Below are 27,723 nucleotides of genomic sequence, written 5' to 3'. Positions count from 1 at the left end.
GTTAGCTTTGGAGTGAGTGAGGGAAGTCTAATAGGAAGTAGGTGAGGAGGGTATCTAAGTCTAAGTAGACACTATTCCATTATGAACTTTATACTGACTCACTACAGACTATGTACTTTTGCTTCCAGGTATATATTCTACCCTAATTTATGGATATATGTGAACATATGCTCTATATCACGGGACCTGGTCTATATCTAAGTTTTGGGACTTTGTTAGGAAGTGAAATACCTGGAATGGAATTAGAGAATCCTATGAAAGGAAAAGTCTCACCTGAGTAATGAGGGTGAAGGGTTGACATTCCATACCTGAAGTCTCTGGACACGGTCTGAAGTAAAGCATGTTGAGTTGGTACTTATTGCATTGATTAGGTTGGGGTTGGTGGATGCAATACAATCTGGTATGAATTGAAAGAAACATGCAGGAAAGTGAGTCTCACCCTAGAGGTTGCAGGACTGGGGAAGATACAGGCTCTATAGAGGAAGTGGGATTTTTCTGCTGTATTAGGGTTTAAGAAGGCAATAGATAGTTATTGCTATAATCACATCATTTGGCAATTGAATTAACTTTGAAGTTTCTCTTTCGTAGGATTTGCTGCATCATACACAACATCACGATAATTTGTTTGGCTTTATAGTTTAACTCTCTTTTCAGTGTCTGGCTCCAGATGCTAGCATGATGCGTACAAGACTTCCCTAGACAGACAACCCCACCAATGTATACTGGAGCTCCGGATTCCCCAGAACCCTGCTCCACTAAGGAAAGAGAGAGACAGGCTGGGAATATGGATTGACCTGTCAAAGCCCATGTTCAGTGGGGAAGCAATTGCAGAAGCCAGACCTTCCATCTTCTGCATCCCAGAATGATATTTGGGTCTATACTCCAGAAGGTTAAAGAATAGAAAAGCTATCAAAGGAGGGGGATGGGATATGGCGTTCTGGTGGTGGTAATTGTGTGGAGTTGTATCCCTTATCCTATGATTTTGTCAGTGTTTCCTTTTTATAAATAAGTCAAAAAAATTTCTAGAAACACAGGGGGAAAAAAGTGAGCTTTGTACTCCAGAGACTATTGTTCTAGAATAACCACAGAAGTGCATATAAGTTCTCCTTTTGGTCCCTAGCTGTGGATACCCTGGTTAAACACACATAGACCATGTGTTATGCCTGGGTTCAAGCCCCCTCACTCCTCTCCTGCAGGTGGGATGCTTCACAAATAGTGAAGCAGGTCTGCAGGTGTCCACTTTTCTCTCTTCCTTTACCTCCCCCTTTCCCTCTCAATTTCTCTCTGTACTATCAGAAACGAAAAAACGGCTGTCAGATCTGTGGATTCATTGTGTAGGAGCTCCAGTGATAACTCTGATAGCAATTTTACAAAAGAAAGAGGAGAAGAAGGAGGGGAAGGAGAGTTAGAAAAGGAAAGGGAATGGGGAAGGGAGGGGAAAAAGAAGAAGAAGAAAGTGGAGACTTCTTTTAGCGTTTGCCAAAGTGGAGACTAAAGAAGAGGAGGAGGAGAAAAATGAGAAAGAAAAGGAGGGGAAGGAGAAAGAATAAAGAAAAAGGAGGGGGAGGAGAAGAAAGAAAAAAGAAGCAGGAGGAGAAAGAAAAAAAGGAGGAGGAGAGGAAAGTCTCAGGTTTAATCTGGCACTACCAATAATCAGAACTAAGAGGTCATGGAGATCTGGTGAGAGAGACAGAGAGAGTAGGAGACCTATACTAGAGTGTATATCTGAAGAGACTATAGAATTTGATGAATGCATGCATATCAGTATATGAATTAATACTCCCTTAGGTATCTAGATGTGGTTTTCTGGGTATCTTAGTATTCAGACTTTCATGAGTCGATTCATTTTGGCTATGGTCAATTCTTCATTTCTGTGCACTTCTGAATGCCTTTTACTGAATACTTACCCTGCAAGCATCACAAGGCATTTCCTATTTTTCAGATATAGAAAAATAAAGTTAAAAAAAAAAAAACAGGCTGGGTAGTGGCACACCTGGTTGAGTACACACATTGCAGTGCTCAAGGATCCGGGTTCAAACCCCTGGTCAGTCCCCTCCTGCAGGAGAAATGCTTCTCAAGCAGTGAAGCAGAGCTGCAGGTTTCTCTCTGTCTCTCTCTCCCTCTCTCTCTTCCCCTTCCCTCTTCTTTCTGTCTCTATCAAATATATAAAGGGAATAAAAATAAAATGAGATTTAAAAAACCTACCACAGTTCACCAGCATCATAAGGATCCAGGTTGGAGCTCCCCTCTCCCTACCTGCAGGGTGAAGCAGGTCTGCAGGTGTCTTCTCTCTCCCTCTCTGTCTTCCCCCCTCTCTCCATTTCTCTCTATCCTATCCAACAATGATATCAATAACAACAATAATAACAATCAAACAACAAGGGCAATAAAAGGAAATAAATAAATAAATATTTTTAAAATTAACAATAATTTTTTTAAAGAATGCACAGTAATATATCTGAGGTTTTTTTTAATTCACTTTTCAGATTATGACTGTCTGATCAGCCCCAGGCAAACTTCTGAAGTTGGAATAATACAAAGTATACAGTAACACTTTTCTGATTTTTTTTATATACATTCCTCCACTCTGTTTCCCTGAGGAGATTACAATTAAAAAAAAGAGAAGATAACTCATAACATATTTTAGAAGTTCAGATAAAAAAAATCATAATAAGCTAATATGGGGATTTAAGCAACTACCTTTTTTTCTTCATGCCCAAGTCTTAATTCCAGGGAACATCTATATTAGTATTACATTTCCCAAACTTCTAAAATTGTTCAAGCTATAGAATGTTCTGAAATATAAGAAATGTGATTGTTGTGGTATCTTGTATATGATTTAGGAACCCTATAGAATATTCTTATGATTTTTTATAATCCAAAGTAAAAGTGACATTATTTTACATATGGGAAAGCTAAGATGCCAGAAAGTTAATAAATCACACTATTTTCTTTTTTCTTTTTTTTTTTTTTTCTAAACCAGGTGCGCCACCACCTAGCCCCATCCTTCTCTTTCTGACTTATCTCACTTAGCATTGAAAATCCTTTTTCTAGGAGAATTAAAACTGTGGCTCAATAATCAGAAGCCCTCTTGTGGGCCTCTCCAGGACCTGCCCTCTCTGCAGAGCAGCAATGGTGGGCACTGCCCGCTCTCTCAAGAGAGGCTGGCTCAGCCGACTCCACTACTCAACAAAGACGGGTCTTGAAATGAGTGCAGCCTAGAATGTTCCAGCTGTGACCGTGGACTGTGCTCAGACTGACAGGGACTCAGAGGCCACACAGGCTCCTGTGCTTAATATATGGGCCATGGGTCAGATTGATGGGGTAAACATTTAATGGGGTTTATAGACTTCTCTCATGTTGGGGAGCAACTTTCTGCCCTAATGCAGCTTTCTAGGCCTATTCTCAACTCTGACACCATCTTCCCAAACAATATTTTTAGCCCACCTACATGTTAGCTGCCAGGCTCAGGCAAAAATTACTAAAATCATGGACCCTTCAGGCATACAGAAAATAGACCTCCTAGCTTTTTCCCCACACGAAGACCCCTAGTTTCTTTTCTTTTTTTTTTTTTAATTTTTTTTTATTTTTATTTTATTTTATTTTTTTTTATTTAAGAAAGGATTAATTAACAAAACCATAGGGTAGGAGGGGTACAACTCCACACAATTCCCACCGCCCAATCTCCATATCCCACCCCCTCCCCCGATAGCTTTCCCATTCTCTATCCCTCTGGGAGCATGGACCCAGGGTCATTGAGGGTTGCAGAAGGTAGAAGGTCTGGCTTCTGTAATTGCTTCCTCGCTGAACATGGGCGTTGACTGGTCGGTCCACACTCCCAGTCTGCCTCTCTCTTTCCCTAGTAGGATGGGTCTCTGGGGAAGCTGAGCTCCAGGACACATTGGTGGTGTCTTCAATCCAGGGAAGTCTGGCTGGCATCCTGATGACACCTGGAACCTGGTGACTGAAAAGAGAGTTAACATACAAAGCCAAACGAATTGTTGAGCAATCATGGACCCAAAGCTTGGAAGAGTGGAGAGGAAGTATTACGGAGGTACTCACTGCAAACTCTAGTATACTTCTGCTTTCTTACTTTGGTGCCATACTCCAAACGCAGTCAATTTCTGCTTTGCGTTTCTACTTCTTCTTCCTTTTTTTTTTTTTTACATGCATAACATTCCCCAGATTCCCATTTAGCAATACAACCCCCACTATTTCATTCATCATTTTTCATGGACCTGTATTCTCCCCACCCACCCACCCACCCCAGAGTCTTTTACTTTGGTCTTTTTACTTTTACTTTACTACTCAGCTGTAAAAAATGGTGACTTCACCGTTTTCAGCCGATCTTGGATGGACCTTGAAAAAATCATGTTGAGTGAAATAAGTCAGAAACAGAAGGATGAATATGGGATGATCTCACTCTCAGGCCGAAATTGAAAAACAAGATTAGAAAAGAAAACACAAGTCGAACCTAAAATGGAATTGGAGTATTAAATCACACTATTTTCATAGTCAGAATCAGAATTCAATTATAAGCAAGTCTGATTTAAATTTCAGTATGTAGTCTTAAGTACTTAGTTTCATTCTCACAATTTTAACTGTACAGTGTCAAATTTATGGGGGATTACTTTCATTTGTACTTTTTCATTTTCAGCAAAGTAACTGCTTAACAAAAGACTTCTCTAAAACTGTAGAGATGCTTAAAGACAATATAACTGACAAACATGTTTTATCTATCTTACACTTAAAAACTCTTCATGAATGTTGTTAAGGAACAATGAAACACTGGAAGGTATTTTTTAATTTTAAGAAAAACCAAAAGTAAAAGGGCTGCAGGAAAAAACTGTTATTCTTTATTAGGAATGTTTTTAAAACAAAATTTTCAGTGTGGTGCTAGGTAATAAACAGATTACTTCTCACATGAACAATGCTGCCACACTTCCCTGAGTATGCTTTCTTTTATTGTTAGAGAGAGAGAGAGAGAGAGAGAGAGAGAGAGAGAGAGAGACACCAAGGCCACACCACCACTTCACTCTCCATGGACTTTCTATGGGGTAATATATTGAGCGTCCTTGTGTTGCCAAAACTCAAACCTAGGAGGATATTCATCTATTATAAATTCTGTTTTCTACCAGATAAACTCAAAACATTGTTAAAGAATAATTCTCATTTATCAAATTGATAAATCCATAGCCTTCCCACATAGACTCTGGAGATAATAGAGTATAATGTGTTGTTGCTGTGTCATAAATATAGCCCAGGTGTGAACTATAGTGCTATTTTATTTTCTCTCTTCTGTCAGTCTCTCTATATCTGAAAAAGTCATCTTAGAACAGTGAAGTCCCAGTGAATACAAAAATAAATAAGTGAATAAAATACAGACTCAGCTTTTTTTTCTTTTTTTTTTAATCTTTATTTGTTGGATACAGATGGTCAGAAATTGAGAGAGAAGGGGGTGATAGAGAGGGAGAGAGACAGAGACACACCTGAAGCACTGCTTCACCATTGTGAAGCTTTCCCCCTGCAGGTGGGGACCGGGGGCTCGAACATGGGTCCCTGTGCACTGTAACATGTGCGCTCAACCAGGTGCACCACCACCTGGCCCCATAGACTCATCTTTTACAGACTACCACAAAAAAAAAAAAAATTAGGTACATTTAGATAAAAACCAAATAATACAGAGCTGGTAGAATAAAAGAGAAAGGTTGAAATATGACCAAGGAAATACCAGACCCATTATTAAAATGGAATTGCCTACATGTTGTAATCAGATATTCATTTATTTACAAAACCTAGGCTCCTGAATATTCAAAAAATGTGTCAGTTGTATTAGTCAAAATATTCTCTATGTTGCTTAAAACTAAACTTGGATGTCTTTCATCTAACTAATCATTCAACTATCTATGTTAAAAGTTATTTGAAGTGTGATAAAGAAATTAAAATCCATCCCATTCTGGAAGAGTTTATTATAAATTCCTATTGTCCATTGCCTATATTGTTCTTTCTAGGATTAAAAAGTAGTATCGTTGTTGGGGGGGGGGGGATCCAATAGGTTTCTCTTCTCCTCTCTTCTCTTCTCTCTCTTTTCTCTGTCTTATTGTCTCTCTTCACCCCTCCCCACCCCTCCCTTCTCCTCTCCTCTCCTCCCCTCCTATTCCCTCTCTTCTCCTCTCCTCTCCTCTCCTCTCCTCTCCTCTCCTCTCCTCTCCTCTCCTCTCCTCACCTCTCCTCCCTTCTCCTCTCCTCTCCTCTCCTCTCCTCCCCTCTCCTCTCTTTATCCTAGGAATCATCTGAGATTTTTACTAATGCATGATTTCATTGCCTTTCAGGTTTGATTTTTTTCAAGCTATTCTTTTAAAAAAAGGAAGGGAAGAAAGAGACACACAAAAGGAGAGGGAGAGAGAGACACATACACAACAGCATCACTGCATTTTATGAACAGTTTTCCTACAGTTGTGCAAGAATCTCCAGCTCTAATGCAGAGCCTTGTACATAGAGAGGCATATATTCCATCTGCTGAAACAAAAACTGACAGTGTGATATGAAGTTTACATTTAAAAAATTTTCACAGACATCTAACACATGCCGAAAGATTTTATAACGGAGTTCTAGATGCAGACCTAGATGATGCCAACAGCTGGTGGATCTCATGAGTCAGAGAGAGCATTTTGGGCATTCTTAGGGTTAAAATTTTTTTTGTTGTTATATTAAAGTTTAATCTTCTCCCGACACTGGGGCTTTTGAAATCATTCAACCCTTGAAGTGGTTCAATTGAACTTCTGCTGTCAGTGACTGAACCCTACCACCGATGGCTTCAGAGTTCAAGATAAAAACAGAGAGATTCAAAAAGCATAAGAACATGGGTCCTTGTCTTTTCCTACTCTCCCACCTCCTATACCACACCTTCCCCTCCCCAAATACCTTAGCCAGTGGCTTTGATGGACAAACATAGTTCTAACTTCATAACTGAAAAAGAAAAGAAAGGGTCTTAATGCCAGTTTCAAGAATTAGCATGTCTAAGACAGAGTGATCTGCCTGTTGATACACTCTACTAAAAGATGTTTCCTTTTCAGTTTCAGTCCCCAAAATGACAGCTTTGGTCCATTAATAACTGGCTTAGTCCTTTGCTGGAAACAGCATTTTAAGCACAGGCAGGGAATACCTTGGCTTACTAGTTTCAGGCATTCATAGCTTTTTGTTTTTAATTTATTCCCTTTTATTGCTCTTATTGTCTTATTGTTGTAGTTATTATTGTTGTTGTTGTTGTTGATGTTAATGTTGTCCTTGTTGGATAGGATAGAGAGAAATCGAGAGGGGAGGGGAAGACCGAGAAGGGGAGGGAAAGATAGACACCTGCAGACCCGCTTCACTGCCTGAGAAGCAACTCCCCTCAGGTGGGGAGCCAGGGGCTTGAACTGGGATCCTTACACCAGTCCTTGCTCTTTATGCCACCTGAGCTTAACCCGCTGCACTACCGCCTGACTTCCTCATTCACAACTTTTATATAGTCTTTTATAGTCCTCAGTTATGTTGTCAATGGCTTTTTCTTTTTCGGGTCAGATATTCTGGACATAAAACCAAATCACTGTTTCACTATTTCCCTAAGCAGGCCCCAAATTTTAACAAAAATGATCCTACCCATCTCCCTTCTCCCCAAGCCCAACCCTCCCATACTCAAATATTACACCTGTAATAGCCAAAAGCTGCATACATGCTTATACTGTGCAAATGCAGAGTTAACACTATTGGGAAGAAGGCTGTGGGTTTTGCATTTGTATTTTGAGTAGGAGTCTACCTTCCTACTCATAGTCTGGAATAGTAAATCAATAAAGAAACAAGCATTTACAGTGTAGAAAGTATGTTATCCTTTCATTTTAAAATTGTGTCTTCTAGATTAATTAGTCTCTGATCTTGGAATAGTTTTATAACAGAAGTCAATGAATTAAATATTGTTTAATTTATGGACTTGTAATCAAAGCATTCTATAGCGCTCAACATTTGTTGAACTGGGATTTTTTAATGTTTTATTTTATTTTAGTGAGAAAGATAAAGAAGGGAAGGGGAGAGAGGGAGAAAGGGAGAAGGGGAGGGAGAGGGAGGGGGAAGAGGGAGGGGAAGAGGGAGAGAGAGAACCAGAGCACTCTGGTTTCTGGTAATGCTGGGGAATGAACCTGGGACCTCATAGCCTCAGGAATGAAAGTCTTTTACAGAGTCATTACGATGTCTTCCCAGCCATGATGCTTTTTATAGACTCTATAAATGATTTTTTTTTAGATTTATGATAAAAGGATACAATATGAGTTTAAGAAAAGTCAAGGGTAAGAGTAGAAAGTATAATGGTTATGCAAATGAGATTCCTATGCCTAAGGTTTCAAAGTCCCAGAGTCAATCCCCCACACTACTGTAAACCAAAACTGAGCAGTGATCTGGTAAATAAATAAATAAGAAGAATAGGAAGAAGAAGAGCAAGAGGAAGAAGCAGAAGAAGAAGAAGAAGAAGTCGTCAAAATGACTTTATTTTTCAGCTTGTTTAATTTTCTTCCTACTTTGTGCTATACTTAACTATTTCCTTCTCAGAAAGTTTCTTCTCAAGTCATACTTGTATTCTTTGTAAGTATGTACATAGCCTCCTTGATTTTGAGTGGCATGATCCCACCAAAAGTTCAGTTTGTGTAGTACATTTTAAGTTGCTTTGCTTTTTTTTTTAATATTTTTATTTATTTATTCCCTTTTGTTGCCCTTGTTGTTTTATTGTTGTAGTTATTACTGTTGTTGTCGTCGTTGTTGGATAGAACAGAGAGAAATGGAGAGAGGAGGGGAAGATAGAGAGGAGGAGAGAAAGACAGACACCTGCAGACTTGCTTCACCGCCTGTGAAGCGACTCCCCTGCAGGTGGGGAGCCGGGGTTAGAACCGGGATCCTTATGCCGGTACTTGTGCTTTGCGCCACCTGCGCTTAACCCGCTGCGCTACCGCCCGACTCCCAGTTGCTTTGCTTTTTAATACACTTCAGTAATATAGTAGCTGATTCCACTTTTCCCTCTTCTAATATCTACATAAAATATGACTTGTTCATAATTCACAATTTATATAGAAAAATAAAAGTGTAGAAATCAGTACTTGCATATAAATTAAAATTTAGAGATACATAAAGACTCCTTTAATACACTTGCCTTATAAATGTGTGTATGAGAAACTTACATGTTAGTCTATTCGGCAGGTAAGGAAATGACAAAACTAAAATTACTTTTCTGTAGTGCATACTTTTAATAAAGTTCTTCAAAAGTAATAGGTCTGAATCACAATATTCATGCAGTTTATTTGGAGAAACAAATCAATTTCTCAGATTACCTTACTCACCTGTAAGATGAGAAAATTTGATTTTCATCGTTGCTAAGTTTAAATAATACCGATAAAGTGTTTTTAGTCATTTAAGAAATGTTACAGATTTTAAAAATCTGTGGATTTTCTACAAATGGAAAAAAAATGCTGGTAGTGAAATAAATCAGAAAATGGGTCTTTCCTTTGACTCACAGCATCTATCATCTGTTATTTAGGCATCTACCTGATATGGTTTGAAATCTCACTTTTATCCTTGCCCTCTTTTGTTATTTCTCTTTTGTTGTTGTGCTCCTTATTTAAGAAGAAGATAGTTAAGCGTTCTCAGGAGATTAAATATTTAGAAAATGCAGATAATTTTCATACCCTAAGAACACTTGCAATGGTTGATTGGAACTAATAATTCTCAAAAATACTTATTTTGAGATTTTTTTCCTTCACCTCATTTATTTTGATTTTTAGCATAAGAAATTGAAAAATAATTATGTGTCTATGTACCCTCATGGGCATGATAAGCAGTATCACACAGTGTTTCTAATATGTTGACATCTTTATGGCATTAACCTCTTCTGGAAAATAAGAAGTTATTAAATATCCACTTAAACAATTAGTAATAGCATAGTCATCAAATAGTCACTTTTAAATTAATTTAATATAAAACTAATATTTAAAATATTGGTAAATCTTATAATATTTGCTTTTTTGAATCATAAGTCACATATTTTCAAAGAACATAATATAAACACCGAGGTTTTTCTATGTATGTCCTCCTTAATGTTATTATATTAACAATGCCCATAAGGATTTTGATTACATCTCAATATTTGTGATAAATGTGTATTAGACTATATACTGACTATCTAGGAACACTCTAATTCAATAATATACTTTCAATAATATAGTTTATGATAGTAATTATGATATTGAGATTCAATAATATATAGTATCATATATAATATGATATATAATATAATATATAATGTAGATTCAATAATATAGTTTACGGTATTAAGTTCTTTTGGTGAATATTGGAGTTAATCAGTATATTAATTTTTTTTATTTGATAGGGAAGAGAATTGAGAAGAGAGAGGGAGATAGGGAGATAGAATTAGAGATGGAGGGGAGTCGGGTGGTAGCACAGCAGGTTAAGCACAGTTGGCGCGAAGTGCAGGCACCAGCATAAGGATCCCTGTTCTACCCCCTGACTCCCCACCTGCAGGGGAGTCATTTCACAGGAGGTGAAGCAGGTCTGTAGGTGTCTCTCTTTCTCTCTGTCTTCCCCTCCTCTCTCCATTTCTCTCTCTCCTATCTAACGACGACGACAACAATAATAACTACAACAACAATGAAAATATCAAGGGCAACAAAAGGGAACATAAAAAAAATAAATAAATGGAGATGGAAAGAGAGACAATGCAGTGCTGATGACTGTTCCTGAAGCTTGGTGGGGATTCAGAGCTTGAACCCATATCTTTGTACAAGAAACAGTGTGCAATCAGTTGGGTGTGTCATCTGCCAGAAGCTACCCCACATTTAATTTTACACTAAGCAACATATTTTTATTTACTTACTTTTAAAATATCTTATTAGTGGTCTAGTATTGATTTGTGAAGTTACAAGGTTATAAGGGTAAAAGTGTACAATGTTTCCACCACCAGGTTTCTATATCACCATCACATCCATTGGAAACTGGGAAAACTGGGTCGAAACATGCAGAAGAATGAAACTGAACCACCTTATCAACTAATCAACTACAAATGGATCACGGACCTGGATGTTAGACCAGAAACTGTCAAATACTTAGAGGAAAACATTGGTGGAACAATTTTGATGATACAAACCCAATTGCAAGGAAGACTAAAGCAGAAACAAACCAATGGGACTACATCAAATTAAAAAGCTTCTGCAAAGCCAAAGAAACTATCAAACAAACAAGGAGTCCCCTCACAGAATGGGAGAATATCTTCATATGCCATACATCAAAGGAGACTAATCACCAAAAGATACAAAGAGCTCAACAAAAAAGCAAATGACCCCATCCAAAAATAGGCAGAGGATATGAACAGAATATTCACTACAGAAGAGGACCAAAAGGCTAACAAACACATGAAAAATTTATTTAGGTCGCTTATTGTCAGAGAAATGCAAATAAAGACAACACTGAGATATCACCTCACCCCTGTGAGAATGGCATACATCAAAAAGGGCAGCAGCAACAAATGCTGGAAAAGCTGTGGAGACAGAGGAACCCTTCTGCACTGCTGGTGGGAATGTAAATTGGTCCAGCCTCTCTGGAGAACTCTCACAAGGCTAGACATGGACCTTCCATATGATCCAGTAATTCCTCTCCTGGGTATATACCCCAGGGACTCCATAACATCCAACGAAAAAGATATGTGTACACCTATGTTCATAGCAGCACAACTCATGCTAAAACCTAGAAGCAACCCAGGTGCCCAACAACATGAGTGGCTGAGAAAGCTGTGGTATATATACACAATGGAATACTATGCAGCTATTAAGAACAATGAACCCACCTTTTCTGACCTATCTTGGACAGAGGTAGAAGGAATTATGTTAAGTGAGCTAAGTCATAAAGATAAAGAAGAGTATGGGGTGATCCCACTCTTCAACAGAAGTTGAGAAAGAAGAACAGAAAGGGAAACTAAAAGCAGGATTTGACTAAATCTGGAGTAGTGCACCAAAGTAAAAACCCTGGGGTGAGGGTGAGGGTGGATATTTGGCTTCTGGAGTGGCATGGGGGTGTGGTGGGTGGGATGGGACACAGTCTTTTGGTGGTGAGAATGGTGTTTATGTACAATCCTATTAATTTTTAGTCATATAAACCACTATTTAATTAATGTGAGAGTGGAAAAATTGATTGTCTCAAACTTTTTAAAGCACAGACTGAGTCTTTTCAATACATAGGCTGAGTCTTTGATATGTTGACTTTCTCAAAAACCTACACCAGGGAGAACAGAAGCAACCAGTGGCACAGCTATATTCAAATAATGTCAAAGGACATAAATTATGGTGATATTCTTTCTTTGTGATAGGTATTTCAAATTAAAATTAATGTTTCCCGGAAAGTTTAATTGAAACAAGTTGATTTTTGCTTTAGTAGATGCATTTAGATTTGTTTCAATCTCAGGTATAAATAGCCACTGAATCGGGAGTTGGGTGTGGCGCAGCAGGTTACACGCACAAGGCATGATGCACAAGGACCGATTTCAGGATCCCGGTTCAAACCCCCCGGCTCCCCACCTGTAGGGGAGTCGCTTCACAGGCGTTGAAGCAGGTCTGTAGGTGTCTCTCTTTCTCTCATCCTCTCTGTTTTCCCCTTCTCTCTCCATTTTGCTCTCTCCTATCTAACAATGACATCAATAACAACAACAGTAACTACCACAACAATAAAAAAACAACAAGAGCAACAAAAAGGGAAAATTAATAAATAAATATTTAAAAAATTAAAATATAGCCATTTAATCTTACCAAACTGGACAATTTATCTCCCATTAAATTCTGGTACCACCAAAATTGTGACCTTGGTTGTCTTCCCAATAATACTTTTCCTAGGTTAGATCTTCAACTCCCAGAAAACAGATTTGTTTTTGATGATCCACTAAACTTTACTATCTAGCACAGACCCACAAGTACATCTGTTGCAGAGTACAAATTAAATTGCCATACAGATATCAGCACTTATAAACCTCAAAACAACTCAAATTTAAGATTTACAAGAAAAAAAACACATTTTATTATCTTTCTGGTTTTATAATTGAGTGATTGTTATTCATGTCCACTAACTACTCAGATTAAATTCTAGAAAGTTCAAAGTTTTCCCTCCCTTCAATGTCCGTAACATTCATTAATCAGCACTATATCTTAACTTTTCATTTTAAATAGCAAATATTTTGTATACAATGTATAGATGCATCTGTGTGAATATATCATGTATACACACATATTTATTTTTATTGGGGACTAATGGTTTACAGCAAATACAGTTTTTCATACATATGTAAAATTTATCAAATTTCTACAAAACACTCTCATACCCATCAAGGACCTCTTTCATCATCATACATCAAGACTTGTAAGCCCCTACCCTACCTACTCTGGGTAAATCATTATTTTTTTCCAAGTTATTTTTACCAGTTTAGACAAGCACAAGGCTGGTGCTACTTATTAAATATATTTATTAACTCTTGCTTAGTTTTACTTTTTATGTTTAAGCACACATATCAAGTATATACCAGAATTGAAAAAAATAATATTCGGTGAAATAAGCAAGAACAAGAAGGATCAATATGGAATGATCCCACTCATAGATAGAATTTGAAAAATAAGAACAGAATGGAAAACACAAAGTAGAACTTGGACTGGAGTTGTATTGCACCACTGGGGTGTGGGAAAGGCTAAGGTCTTGAAACATAATGACAGAGGAGGACCTAGTGGCGACTAAATTGTTATGTGGAATAATGAGAAAATTTACACCTGTATAAACTACTGCATCTTACTGTCAACTGTTAACCATGAATCCCAAGTAAATAAAATGAATGAATGACTTTTCTTTAAAAGTTGAACAGAAACAAGAAAAAAATGTGTTTTATAGCATGGACGTTTCATAAGATCTAATTTCAGTTTTCATGTATAAAGTTTTAGTAGAGTACAAAAGTGCTTGTTTGTTTTACCAGACCATTATTCAGCTCTGGCATATCAGGACCCTTGGTGCTTGAGGCATGAAAGTCTTTTTGCATAACAATTATGCTATTTCCCAATCTCCCCTTGTTTGCTGTTTATGAATGCATTGTGCTACCACAATAGGCCTCAGTAATTATGACAGAAAACATATCTGGTGTTAATTTATCTTTATCTCAATGATATAGTTAAAACTTAACAGTGCGGGAGTCTGGTGGTAGCACAACGGGTTAAATGCACATGGTGCAAAGTGCAAAGACCGCCTTAAGGATTCCAGTTCCAGCCCTCAGCTCCCCACCTGCAGAGGAGTCTTCACAAGTGGTGAAGCAGGTATGTAGGTATACAGCTTTCTCTTCTCCTCTCTGTCTTCCTCTCCTCACTCCATTTCTCTCTGTCCTATCCGATAACAACATCAATAACAACAACAACAACAATAATGACCTTAAACAACAAGGGCAACAAAAGGGAAAACAATAGCCTCCATGAGCAGTGGATTCATGGTGCAGGCATCAAGCCCCACCAATAGCCCTGGAGGCAAAACAAAAAAACAAAATTCCTAAACAGTGTATGGCTGGGGAACACAGCTTATTTGATATGAAAAAGACATTCATGGAAAAAAGTCTGAGGTCTCAGTTTTAATCCCCAACACCACAAATCAGTGCTGAGAAGTGTACTGTGCTGGTCTCTCTCTCTCTCTCTCTCTCTCCCTCTCTCCCTCTTTTCCTCTCACTCTGTATCTCTCTCTCTCTATTACAAAATAATAAATAAGCAAAGGCTGTGTAAAAAAAGATAAGGTGGAATGAAAAGGATATTGGTTATCAGATTGAATTTTAACAGTGGTCTCAAACTGTTAATATATCTCTAATGATGACTTGTTCTTCAAAATATTAAACATTTATAATCTTAGACCAGGGAGAACAGAAGCAACTGGTGGTATAACTTTATCAGAAAAGGATATTGGATTATGATGCATGGTGGTGGAAATGAACCTATGTTAGGAGTGTGATATTTTGCAGATACCTATGACAAGTAGATGAGAAATTATACATCTCTCTACAAGTGTCGTGACTCGGTCCTGCCAAGTCCACAGTGCCTCCGTCAGGTTCCTGAGAGAAGGTATGAGAGCTGACAATGGGGTAGGGAGGGCTGTGTCAGAGACACCACAAATTTATCTCTGAGTTTCTAATGTTTATACAGAAGACAAGCAGCTCTTACACAATACAAGGTTATATATGATCTCATGATTTACTGGCAGTTAGTTAAAGTGCAAATGATTATTGGAATTTGCTCTCTTCCTCTAATGACTTGTGGATTATTCAGCAGCTAGCAACAAGCCAAGGTTGAGTCTAGATACACTTGCTAGTGTTCGTGACGCAAATGGCCACAATCAGGGATGATGTGGGTACAACCAAAGACCATGGTATTCTTTTCCATGTCACTCCCGGCATCCTTGGATCTACAAGAGCCTTGCCTTTTGATGGTCCTCTACATAAAAGTGTCCTGTAAAACCTTAACCACCAATAAAATTACTTAAAAAATGAATAAATAAATAAATAAATATCTTTTAAAACAAAATACAAAACTGGAGAGTTTTCTTAATGTCATACACACTGGTCTATAACATGACTGTATTAATTTTTTCCAGAAGAATTTAAAGACGGGTGCTGTCTTTGTTGATCTCACAGCAGCCTATGACACGGTCTGGCACCATGGTCTCCTAGTCAAGATCTCAAGATGCCTGCCTCCATGGGTGGCCAACACTATAGCGTTTCTTCTCCAAAACAGAAGATTCCGGGTACATCTGGGTGACAAGTCTAGCAGATGGAGACTTGTCTCAAGTGGCCTCCCCAGGGCTCTGTTCTGGCTCCTATGCTATTTAATATTTACATCAATGACCTCCTAGAAACTTCTTCAAGGAAGTTCATCTACGCCGATGACATCTGCTGTGCAACTCAGGCATCAAAGTTCGACTTCCTCGAGGAAACACTCACGAAAGACATGTCTCTGATATCTGATTACTGTAAAAAATGGCGACTAATCCCTAGCACTGCAAAAATGGTATCATCTGTTTTCCATCTGCACCATGCCTCGGCCTTGCATGAGCTTAATGTGCAGCTTGGCGATACGAGAATCCGGCATGAAGCCCAGCCAGTCTATCTTGGCATTACTCTCGATCGCACTCTGTCATTTCACAAACATCTCATAAAAACTGCAGCAAAGGTGGGCGCAAGGAATAACATCATTGCAAAGGAATAACATCATTGCAAGACTGGCCAGCTCCTCATGGGGCGCAAGCGCTTCCACACTACGATCATCATCTCTGGCATTATGCTATTCCACTGCAGAATACTGTGCCCCAGTATGGTTCTGTAGCCCCCATGTCTACTTGGTCGATTCCAAATTATATTCCTCTATGAGGATGATTTCTGGAACCATCCGTTCCACCCTGGTTCCATGGCTGCCAGTTCTTAGCAACATCACCCCGCCAGATATTCGTCGGGATGCGGCATCATCTAAGTTCATTTCCCACGTCTATGCTCGACCGGACCTGCCAATATACACGGATATCTTCGCCCACCCTGTCCAATGCTTGACGTCTCATCACCCAATCTGGTCTCCTAAGCCTACACTGAACTTCTCTGTTCCAGACTCTTGGAAACAGAGTTGGCAGTCAGCTGAGGTAAAGAACAAACACCTCATCACAGACCCCTGCAGGCGTCAGTCAACCTGGCTTTGACCTAGCACGTTATGATTGGACCCTCCTCAATCGCTATCGAACAGGCCATGGTCGGTGCGCCCTATGTTCCATCGCTGGGGAGCCAGAGACAACCCGAACTGCTCCTGTGGCTACAGACAATGACCCACATAGTCAATGACTGCCCCCTCTCCAGATTCAAAGGAGGTCTCGAAACTTTACATCAGGCTCAACCTGACACTGTTGACTGGCTATGGAAGAAAGGCAAACGCTAGAAGAAGAAGATTTATTTTGCGCTATTAGGGCATATATATCATGTCAAAACAAGAAAATAAGTGAATTGTCTTTTAGGTGGAGAAGATAGCATAATGGTTATGCAAAGAAATTCTCACATGAGACTTTGAAGACCCAGGTTCAATACCCCTCACCACCATAAACCAGAGCAGAGCAGAGCAGTTCTCTGGTAACAAAACAAAACAAAACAAAAATCAAATATTGCCTCTTTCCGGAACATGATATATGGATTATCCTGGTATGGAACTATAAAGTGAAGCATTATGTGTATCATGTAACAATACTAGTTGTAACCAAGGAATCCAATATCCATAGACATTAGTAGACTAAATATCTATCAAAATATCACAAAAGTCACAAGAAAGCAATGATAAAAAAATAGAAATTTAAACCTTGTCACAAAACAAAGGGGAATATAGGAGAATAACTGATAATCATTTCCAATTGTCTCATTACTACTCAAGCAAAAAAGGTCACTTATCAAAATGAATTAATTAAATCATGCTTATTTATAATAGTTGAGAAGATGTAGTTATAGAAAATAAAAATCATGGCCCAGGAGGTGGCACTAGGGATAAAGCAATAAACTATCAAGCACAATATCCTGACTTTGATCTCTGGTATCACATGTGCCAAAGTGATGATTAGGTTCTCTTTCTCCCTCTTTCTCGTTCATTAATTAGTAAATATATATATATATATATATATAAACATTTTACATAGCCATTTACAAGAGAGAAATTATCAGATATTTGTAGTAAAAACTAGCAAAGTGCAATGTTTCTCTTGTGTTTTGAAAGTCAATAATTGCTATAAAGTATTCTCAGTTTTTTACTCAAATAATTGATGCTAAGCTTGTATTAGCCTCTATCATAGTCCGCACAGAACAACTATAAAGGATAGTATTTTCAAAAAAGAGAGGAAACACATTTTAGTACACCCTGATGTAGAATTTCGGAAGATAAGGAACAGTGGGTAGTGCTTAAAATTGTGTGTGGAGTGCTCACTTCAGCAGCACATATACTGAAACTGAAATAGTACATAGAAGATTAGCATGGCCCCCTCACAAAGTTGGCATGCAAATTCATCAAGTGTGTGTGTGTGTGTGTGTGTGTGTGTGTGTGTAACCAAAAAAGTCTTATCTGGATAAAATCACAAACATTGTGAAAATATATAACTATTAAGTATAGTATCCATAATTTTGAACTTTGATGGCATTATATTACTGAACCAACAGTCTAACATTTGAACTTCATTTGCTCTCAGAATTAATACCATAAGTTTAGTATCATCCTAACATGCTTTATCATACAGAAATTCTATATTCTAGCTAAAAGTCTCCACACCTAAAAGATTGTAAATTTTTTGAAACTATAAAAAAATTGGCTTTAAAATTAGCCTTTACTCATAGTATCTCTTAATGTGCGAACCTAAAACCACAAAGCAATAGAATGCTTATATGCAAAAGTTATTTCAATGACAGCTGATTTGACTTGTCTCTGAAATAAAGTAAAATTGTTTCATATACTTCCCATGCTGTCACATATTAAAAGAAGAAATGAAACCTCTATTGCTACATAACTTGTGGGAATTAAAATATCTCAAACTATAAGTTATCCTGAAGCAAGCAGAAAGAAAATTTCTATATTTCAATACGCATTTAACTGTTGTAGTGAAGATTTTTCTGCGTATCTTTCGTTTGGAAGATATTAATCTATAATTAATAGCATGATAAAAGGAAACATAAAGTAATCAATCTAATGCAGACCTACAGATTTTTTTAAGTGATGAGTAGGTTCAATTAAATGTATGCGGATAGTTGATATAAGTATGTAACAGTGATAAGTGAAAGGCAGTGTTAAGGGAAACTATATAAAATTCTATTTGCAATTGTTTTTAATAACTGAGAAGAATTATTTTTAGAAGAAATTAAGTGAAATAGTTTGAATCAGAAAGATTTTCATTCTTCTCATGAGCAGGAGGGTTGTACGTCGTTATTACTACAATCTGAATATTTTGAAAATTGTTTTTGTCATGTACTTACAAAAGATGCTGTGAAATCTCCATAGTTTACCTCATAGACTCCCGAGTTTACAATATGGACTATCTTGTCATTGACAAAAAAAAAAAAAAAAGTTTTTCAACTTCTATTATGTTCAGTAATTGTGCTAACTTGTCAAAATTATAGGAATTTGCACATAACATGTCTGTAATATGGAGCAGAAATCGCTTACCTAGTAGGGTAATAAAAACTCTCAAATCACTTCCTCCAAGTTAAGTTAACTCATATTATGAGCAACTCTCTGAAAAAAACTTTTGATTAAGCTGGGTGGTAGCACACCAGGTTAAGCGCACAATGCAAGGGCCAGTTCAAGGATTCTGGTTCAAGCCTCCAGCTTCCCACCTGCAGGGGTGGGAGGTTTGCTTCACAAGCATTTAAGCAGGTCTGCAGGTGTCTAGTTTTTCTCTCTCCCTATCTTCCCCTTTCAACTATGCTTTGTCCTATCAAACAAAATGAAAAAAGAAAGAAATGGCAAAAAAAACCCAAACTTTAAGTTGTACTGAACCATTGAATGGCCATACATTTTAATACAACATTCCAATTATTATTTTTTAATTTGATTTTTATTCATTTTTATTTATTTATATATTTATTTATTTATTTATTTTTGCCTGCAGGGTTATTGCCAGGGCTCGGTGCTTGTATCCACAAATCCACTGCTCCTGAAGACCATTTTTTTCCCCTTTTGTTGCCCTTGTTGTTTTATCATTGTTATTATTATTATTGTTGTTGTTGCTGCTGTCATTGGATAGGACAGAGAGAAATGGAGGGGGGGAAGACAGAAAGGGGAGAGAAAGATAGACACCTGCAGACCTGCTTCACCACCTGTGAAGTGACTCCTCTGCATGTGGGGAGCCAGTGGCTCCAACCAGGATCCTTATGCCAGTCCTTGAGCAGTGCGCTTAACCCTCTGCACTACTGCTTGAATCCCCAACATTCAAATTATATTTGCAACAACTAACATCTTGATTGCGTGGGAGTGAAAAGAAGTCTACTGCACTTTTCAAAACTGGTAAAAAAAAAATAGTAAGAGTAAAGGTCAAGAGAAGTTCATTAGCAGCAAATAGGTATACCATCTATTCTAGAGGAGATCCATAAAATATAAGAAACAAAAAAATACTTCTAATGCAAAGAAACTTAATAGAAGAAAGAAGGACTTCTATTGATGTGACTTAAGCACTACTACAGGCAGAAGAGGGGGAGGGTCTTTTAATAAGGAAAGTTACCAAAAAGGCACAGGATGAAAATTGAAGACAAACAGACTTAAGAAATAGTTTGAGGTGACATAATTTTGCTTTTAACTGTCAACTTAAACCAGATTAACTTAATAAATATGTTCCTAGGGAGTCAGTCGATATCGCAGCGGGTTAACCACATGTGGCGCAAAGCTCAAGGACTGGTGTAAGGATCCTGGTTGGAGCCCAGGGCTCCCCAACTTCAGGGGGTCGCTTCAAAGGCAGTGAAGCAGTTCTGCAAGTGTCTTTCTCTCCCCCTCTCTGTCTACCCCTCCTCTCTCCATTTCTCTCTGTCCTAACTAAAAAGGATGACATCAATAACAACAATAACTACAACAACAATGAAAAACAGCAAGGGCAACAAAAGGGAAAATAAATACATATAAAAAATAAATAAACATGTTCTTAGACACTTGTCCTAAAAAATTTTGTAAGCGAATTTATATCTTTTTGTTTAAATAGCTAAGTTTTGAAATAAGTTAATGAGTAGCAACAAATTGCCAATGTGTTACACATAAAGCATAGCATATTCATATATATCATACTGTGACTAATTTCATATCCTATATGTGATATAGTGACGAATTTATATTTTTAATAATCTTTGGGAAACTACTGGGCCTATGTTTTGAGGAATAATCTGAAACTCAGAGCATAATTAAGTGATTCCCATCCTATAGTATTTTAATTTCATTACAGCTGACTGTCCTCCTGGTTATAAAAAGACATGATTTATTTCAAAACAAACAAACAAAAAAACAAACAGGAAATTAAAGGACCAAAAAAGTATGGAGGCATGTCACAAAATACAGAAGCTTCTACCTTTTTAAGTAATGAAATGCAAGCTTTAAAAAAACAATAAATGGATAGTTTATTGCACCAAGTCTTGGAAGCTGCTTTTAAAATTCTAAGAGCAATATACAGAAACATAACTTTATAGAATATGTAAATTAAAAAAATTAGATTACATTCTGATTTACTACATAAGTAAAGGCATATATACTAAGGTTTGTGTTGGCATACAATAGATAAATATATGTAAATAAGAAATCACATTTTGTCAATCTCTCTAAACTGCAATTTTTAAACATTCATGTGAGCTAAATCAAATCAATCACATTCTCTTTTGGATGGTCATTCACTTATAAATTGCAAAACTGCCATGTAAATATATATAAAAGAGTTATAAATCAAAGTGAAGCAGGATTTGCATGAATATGCAAATTGCATATTTGAAACTTGAAACTCATAGTATTCTACTAATCCAATTACCAGGAAGCTGATTGCCAATCTGATTCCAGTATGTTAATATGGCTGCCTCATTAGAGTTAATGGCTCCCTCTGGCTAGAAATGAGTTGAGGTTACCAACTGTTAAATTTTGGTAGCCCAATCACAAATGTGCTAGCAGTCCTAAACATATCAGCTCTGAGAACTCAAGTATGAAGAACAATTCTTTCATAGAAGTAAGATTCTGAAAAGAAATGAGAAAGAGGAGAGAAGATTTTTTTTTTAACAAGATGACAGATGTAGTGTAAGAAAAGCTTTGTTATGTCATATAAATATAAGTGGGAAAAAATAAAACTAAATGAGAACAGAGATCCATTTGTTTCTCTACTTCTTAGAAGTTAACCTCTAATCTTCATGTTTCTACAACTGTACTGGATGAAGGAGACGGAGAAGAAACAACAGCATCAGGCTCATACATAAAATGAATTTGGCGTTTTACAAATTCCTCAATTATTGTTTATACTGTTTCCACTTAGTCACTTTAGAAATTATCAACAACACGTGCATGCCAAATTAAGTACTACTTAATAAAAATAATCATGTTCAGAGTGAAAGTTCTAAGTTTGGTGAATTGTTTAGAGAATGGGGCTGGGTGCCTACACTATGAAACCACTCCTCCTGGTGACCACTTTTTCTCATTCTTTTTATTGGATAAGACAGAGAGAAATTGAGGAAGGAGGGGTGATAGAAAGGGAGAGAGAGAGATAGACACCTACAGGCATGCTTCACCACTTATAAGGTCGTCCTCCTGCCAGTAGGGAACCAGAGTTTAAGACAGGATCCTTATGGAATCCTTGTCTTTCATACTATGTGCATTTTACCCAGTGAGCTAACACCCAGCACCCCACCTGGAGTTCTTTCACTTAATTAAATGTCACTTGTGGTACAGAGAGTTATTAATAGAATAGAAATTAGGAACTACATATTTTTTTAAATCCATAGATACATTTTTGCCCGAGCCTGACATCTGTTATGCAGGTGGACCCAGGTTATTGTCTGGGAAGATGATGCCATGGCTGGATAAAGCCAGGGGTCATTGGAATATACCTAAAATAGACCTGCTAGCTACTTCCAAAACGAAGACCCCAAATCTTCATCTGCAATATTCCAGCCTTTAGGTTCATAACTGATCAACAATTTCTATGGCTTTATATGTTAACTCTTTTTCAGCCACCAGGTGTAAGATGCTACCATGATGCCAACCCAACTTCCCTGGACAGATGATCCCACCAGTGTGTCCTGGAGCTTTGCTTCCTCAGAGCCCTGCCCTAGGGAAAGAGAGAGGCAGGCTGGGAGTATGGATCCACCTGTCAATAGCCACCTTTCAGCAGGGAAGCAATTATAGAAGCCAGACCTTCCAACCCATAGTGACCCTGGGTCCATACTCCCAGGGGACTAAAGAGTAGGAAAGCTATTGGGGGAGGGGAAGTGATATGGAGCTCTGGAGGTGGGAATTGAACCCCTCTTATCCTGTGGTCTTGTCCATGCTTCCATTTTATAAATTTTATATATTTTCATATATAAATTTTATATATTTTATAAATATAAATAAATTAAAAACCCTGGATAAAATTTTTCCTGACTTAGTTTCTCTAATAGGTGCATAAAAAATATCAATCACATAAACTTCCATGACAATAGGTCAGAGTTCTGTGTCCTGTGAGATACAAAGTCACTGACAAATCATAAAGTAAAGATATTTCTTTCCTTTAAGTAACTCGTTTGGAATCTTAACTTTGAAATGTGAAATAATCATAGTAATGGAGGTGGTGCAGTGGATAAAGAAAGCATCAGACTCTCAAGCATGAGGTTCCATCCCTGCATGTCAGAGTGATCCTCTCTTTTTTTGTCTGTCTCTCTGTCTCTCTGATATTTTAAATAAATAATCTATTGGAAAAAACGTGAATTAACTAGCCGGGTAAAATAGGAGTCAGTTTCAACTATGTGAAATGTAATGTAATTGTTTAAAAGGCTTAATTTTTAAATTAGTGTTGTTTTCTTGACAATCAAGATAAAGAAAAAAATATATACTCTGATAAGCAAAGCACTTAGAGGGTCCACTAGCTTTAGTGACAGGAAAATTGCTAAGCCATCAACAAGTGTATTACTAGAAAAAGAGGTAAGCTAAATTTTACAATCAAGGCTCAAGTCAACAAACAAGTTTTCAAGTTCAGTTCTGATTGAGAGACGAAACTATGAAAAAATCAATAACCTGTTTGAAAGAGTAAAAGATATGATATTAAAGTGATGCTTGGTGTAGAAATGAATCCTGAGAATCTCCCACACCAAAGAGAAAAGTTGGTCTTTTTTTTTTCACTGACTTGCTTTTGAAATATGTGTTTACTAGCTATCTGTGAATAAGACAAAAGTTTGAAACTTTTGACTATCTACCTATCTATCTATACATATATACTGAATTGATGGTGAGGAAAATTTCTAGCAGAATTTTGCATATCTACTCATATTCTTTTTTTTTTTTTTTACCTCCAGGGTTATTGCTGGGGCTTGGTGCTTGCTCTAAGAATCCATTGCTCCTGGAGGCCATATTTCCTCCTTTTTGTTTACCATTGTTATTGTTGTTGTCACTACTGTCAGTGTTTTTGGATAGGGCAGAGAGAAATCAAGAGAAGATGGGAAGACAGAGATGGGGAGAGAAAGATACCTGCAGACCTGCTTCACCATTTGTGAAGTGATCCCCTGCAGGTGGGGAGCCAGGGACTCGATTCAGGATCCTTATACCAGCCCTTGTGCTTTGCACCATGTACGTTTAACCTGCTGCACTACCACCCAGCCCGCATATTGTTAATCTCTAAAGCACTAATACAGATTTACAGCTAAAAACTATAATAAGCATCTTGATAAAGTCTTATTTTCTTCTATGCAAAAATATTCTAGTTAAAATATACAATTATTTTATAAGCAAGAAAGATGAGGCAAATAACTTAAGTGATAATAGAATCCCCCCAGAAAATAAACAAATAGGACACAAAACATTCTAGTTCATATCTGTTCTGGTCAGGTAAAGACTGTTTCTCAATTACTTGTTTAAAAATGAAAGCTTATGACCCAAACACCTGTGCCAGATTGGCATTTGCAATCACTAATTTGCCGTGCATGATATTCCTTGGAACAGATGCAAGGAACAGAAGTGACTAGAATTGCTCAGTTCTCATGGTTGAACAGAGGTTCATATAGCCAAGAAATGGAGAACAGAGGCTTAGCTGAGAATTACTTGCTGGATGAATGGTTTATTCACAGACTAGCCTTAATACATAGATCAAGAATTTGATTAGTCTTTGAAAGTACTAAATGTCCACATTAAAACTATGGAAGCTACCTTCCTGTGCATTTTGAGTAGTTATCAAGATACATTATAAATTAAACTTATCAAATAATGAAGACAGATATTGATTTTTGAGGTATTATTTATTGTTTCCTTAAGTCTATTTAATGTCATTTGCTTTCATGTTCTTGGAATTTATTCAAGCTCATATTTTTATTTTTCCCAAGCTAAGGTAAAAGCTTAGTTAGGCTTACTTTAAGTGCTAATGAGTTAAGTAAAGAGATTAAATACACGTTTTTGTCCTTTTAATCAGAGATTGGCTATCACTATTGATATTATACATTATGCTAAGATTCTTAATGCCTTGAGTTTTCAGTAAGACTGAATGGCATGAAAACCTAAGTGTTTAATAAACAGATGTTAACTTTTGCTTTAGAACAATGAGATCCAATAAAACTTGCTTGCAACTCAAGGACGTATGAACAAAAATACTGGCATTTTTATTACCCCAGAAATGACCTTAGCTCTTCCATTAGGTCTTTGGGGAAAATTTTTTTTTCCATAAAAACAATTCTGAGTCTAACATCAAGATTATCATAACTCAAGATTCTAAGGTAATAAGGTAAACACTAGGTACAGTACTACTTGAAATACAAATTACAAAGTTCCTTAACTTATTCGAATCTTCCTAAATTTTAGCAATTAAGATACCTTTAAAGTGTGAATTATATAATGCACCAAAGTAAAAGACGCTGGGTTCAGGGGTAGGTTCAGGTCCTGGAACCTGATGGCAGAGGAGGACCTAATGGGAGTTGTATTGTTATGTGGAAATGTTATACATGTACAAATTATTGTGTTTTATTGTCAAATGTAAACATTTAATCCCCCAATAAAGAAATATTTTTAAAAGTGTGAACTATATAGGGAAGAGAGCACGGTTTATAGCTTATTCATGAAGAGGGGGGGAGAGGAGGGAGGAGGGGGCATGAAGGAGGAAGGGGGGAAGAGGAAGGAAGGAACAGGGGGAAGAAGAGGGGAAATGGTAGAGAATGTTCCATCCTCTGAGGAAGGTTGGATAGCATACTCTATCTACCACTTGAGGAAGATGGGTCCTGAAATTGATGCCACTTTGAAGGTTCCTACCCATGACCACAGAATGTGAGCTCAGACCTATAGGGATGCAGAGGTTACATAGACTCCTGTGATGAATATAGGCCCCAGATAAAATTGATGGGATTTATAGTCAACAATATTTATACACTTTCCCCATATTTGTGAGCTACTCTCTTCCCTGATCCAGCTTTTTAGCCCCTTTTTCCAGTCATGACATCATCTCCCCAGAGAGTAACTTGGGTCCACCTGCATATCATTTATAAGGTTCAGGCAAAAAACAATAAAGTCATGGGCCCTTTCTATATATACCTAAAATAGACCTACTAGCTATTTCCAAAATGGAGACCCTAAATCTTCTTCTGCAATATTCCAGCCTTTAAGTTCATAGTTAGTCAACAATTTGTTTGGCTTCATATGTTAACTCTTTTTTTTTTTTTTAGCCACCAGGTTCCAGATGCTACCATGAAGCCAACTGGACTTCCCTGGGCAGATGACCCCACCAATGTGTTGCATGTGTGTGAGGCACCTGCATCACAAGTGAGCCTCCTGATAACAGGAGGGGATGGGAGCTTGAATCTGGACTCTTACAGAGGGTCACATATTCACTCTACCAGGTGTTTTACCACCTGGTCCCCTGGGTACTAAACTTTGATTGACAGGAATATGCAATAAAACATTTTGGAGATTTACCATTTCCTGACTACATGACAGCAATTTGAAGGTATATTAACCATCAGGCTTTATACAGCATAGGGATCATGTGTCCCATTGCCTGATATTGCCTTAGTCTTATATTCGTGTGAAATCCTTCACAGACCAATTTACTTCCATAGCTCTATGATTTTCTAATAATGGGTAGCATTAAAACTTCCTTTTTTTTTTTTCTGACATTAACCTGTGATGTTAAAAGTCTGTTGCATTGGACTGAAATTTCTGAAAAGAGTTCATATGGGCGAGAAAAGAAAGCGCTGTATGCTTCTTTAGGCTCTGTAAGTGTGGACAAGCAATTAAGCATGTATGAAATAGGTTAATAAGAGACATTTATTATGGGCCCCAGATCACATCAAATTGATGAGGTTTACAGTCAACAATATTTATACACCTTTCCCATATTTGGGAGCTACTCTCTTCCCAGATCTAGCTTTCTGGTTATTTTTTCCAGCCATGACATCATCTCCCCAGACAATAACTTGGATCTTTCTGCATACTGGATTTCAGGCTCAGGGAAAAAAAAACAAACAAACTAGTATAGCCACAGGCCCTTTGGAATATAACTAAAATATGCCTACTAGCTATCTACAAAACAGAGACCCGCAAATTTTCATTTACAATATTCCAGCCTGTAGGTTCATGATTTGTCAAGGACTTTTTTGGCTTTGTATGTTAACTCTCTTTTCAGCCACCAGGTTCCAGATGCTAGCATGATGCCAACCAGACTTCCTTGGGCAGACAACCCCACCAATATGTCCTGGAGCTCCGATTCCCCAGAACCCTGCCCCACTAGGGAAAGTGGGAGGCAGGCTGGGGGTATGGATCGAACTGTCAACATCCATGTTCAGCGGGGAAGCAATTACAGAAGCCAGACCTTCCACCTTCTGCATCCCACAGTGATCTTAGGTCCATACTCCCAGAGGGTTGAAGAATAGGAAAGCTATCAGGGGAAGGGAGGGGATAAGGAGTTCTGATGGTGGCAATTGTGATGAGTTGTTCC

At 37.6% G+C, this 27,723-nt stretch overlaps 1 non-coding gene across 1 annotated transcript; it reads left to right on the top strand.

The window, feature by feature from the left end:
- Positions 1–18,030: 18,030 nt before the first annotated feature.
- Positions 18,031–18,137, top strand: LOC132539640 (U6 spliceosomal RNA). The gene has a single exon (XR_009550975.1). It is a non-coding gene; the product is annotated as a U6 spliceosomal RNA (small nuclear RNA).
- The last annotated feature ends 9,586 nt before the right edge of the window (positions 18,138–27,723 follow it).

This window comes from Erinaceus europaeus, chromosome 7, assembly GCF_950295315.1.
Source record: "Erinaceus europaeus chromosome 7, mEriEur2.1, whole genome shotgun sequence".
NCBI lineage: Eukaryota > Metazoa > Chordata > Mammalia > Eulipotyphla > Erinaceidae > Erinaceus > Erinaceus europaeus.
Note: the sequence above shows the minus strand (reverse complement) of the source record. Positions and strands in the feature narration are given on the sequence as shown.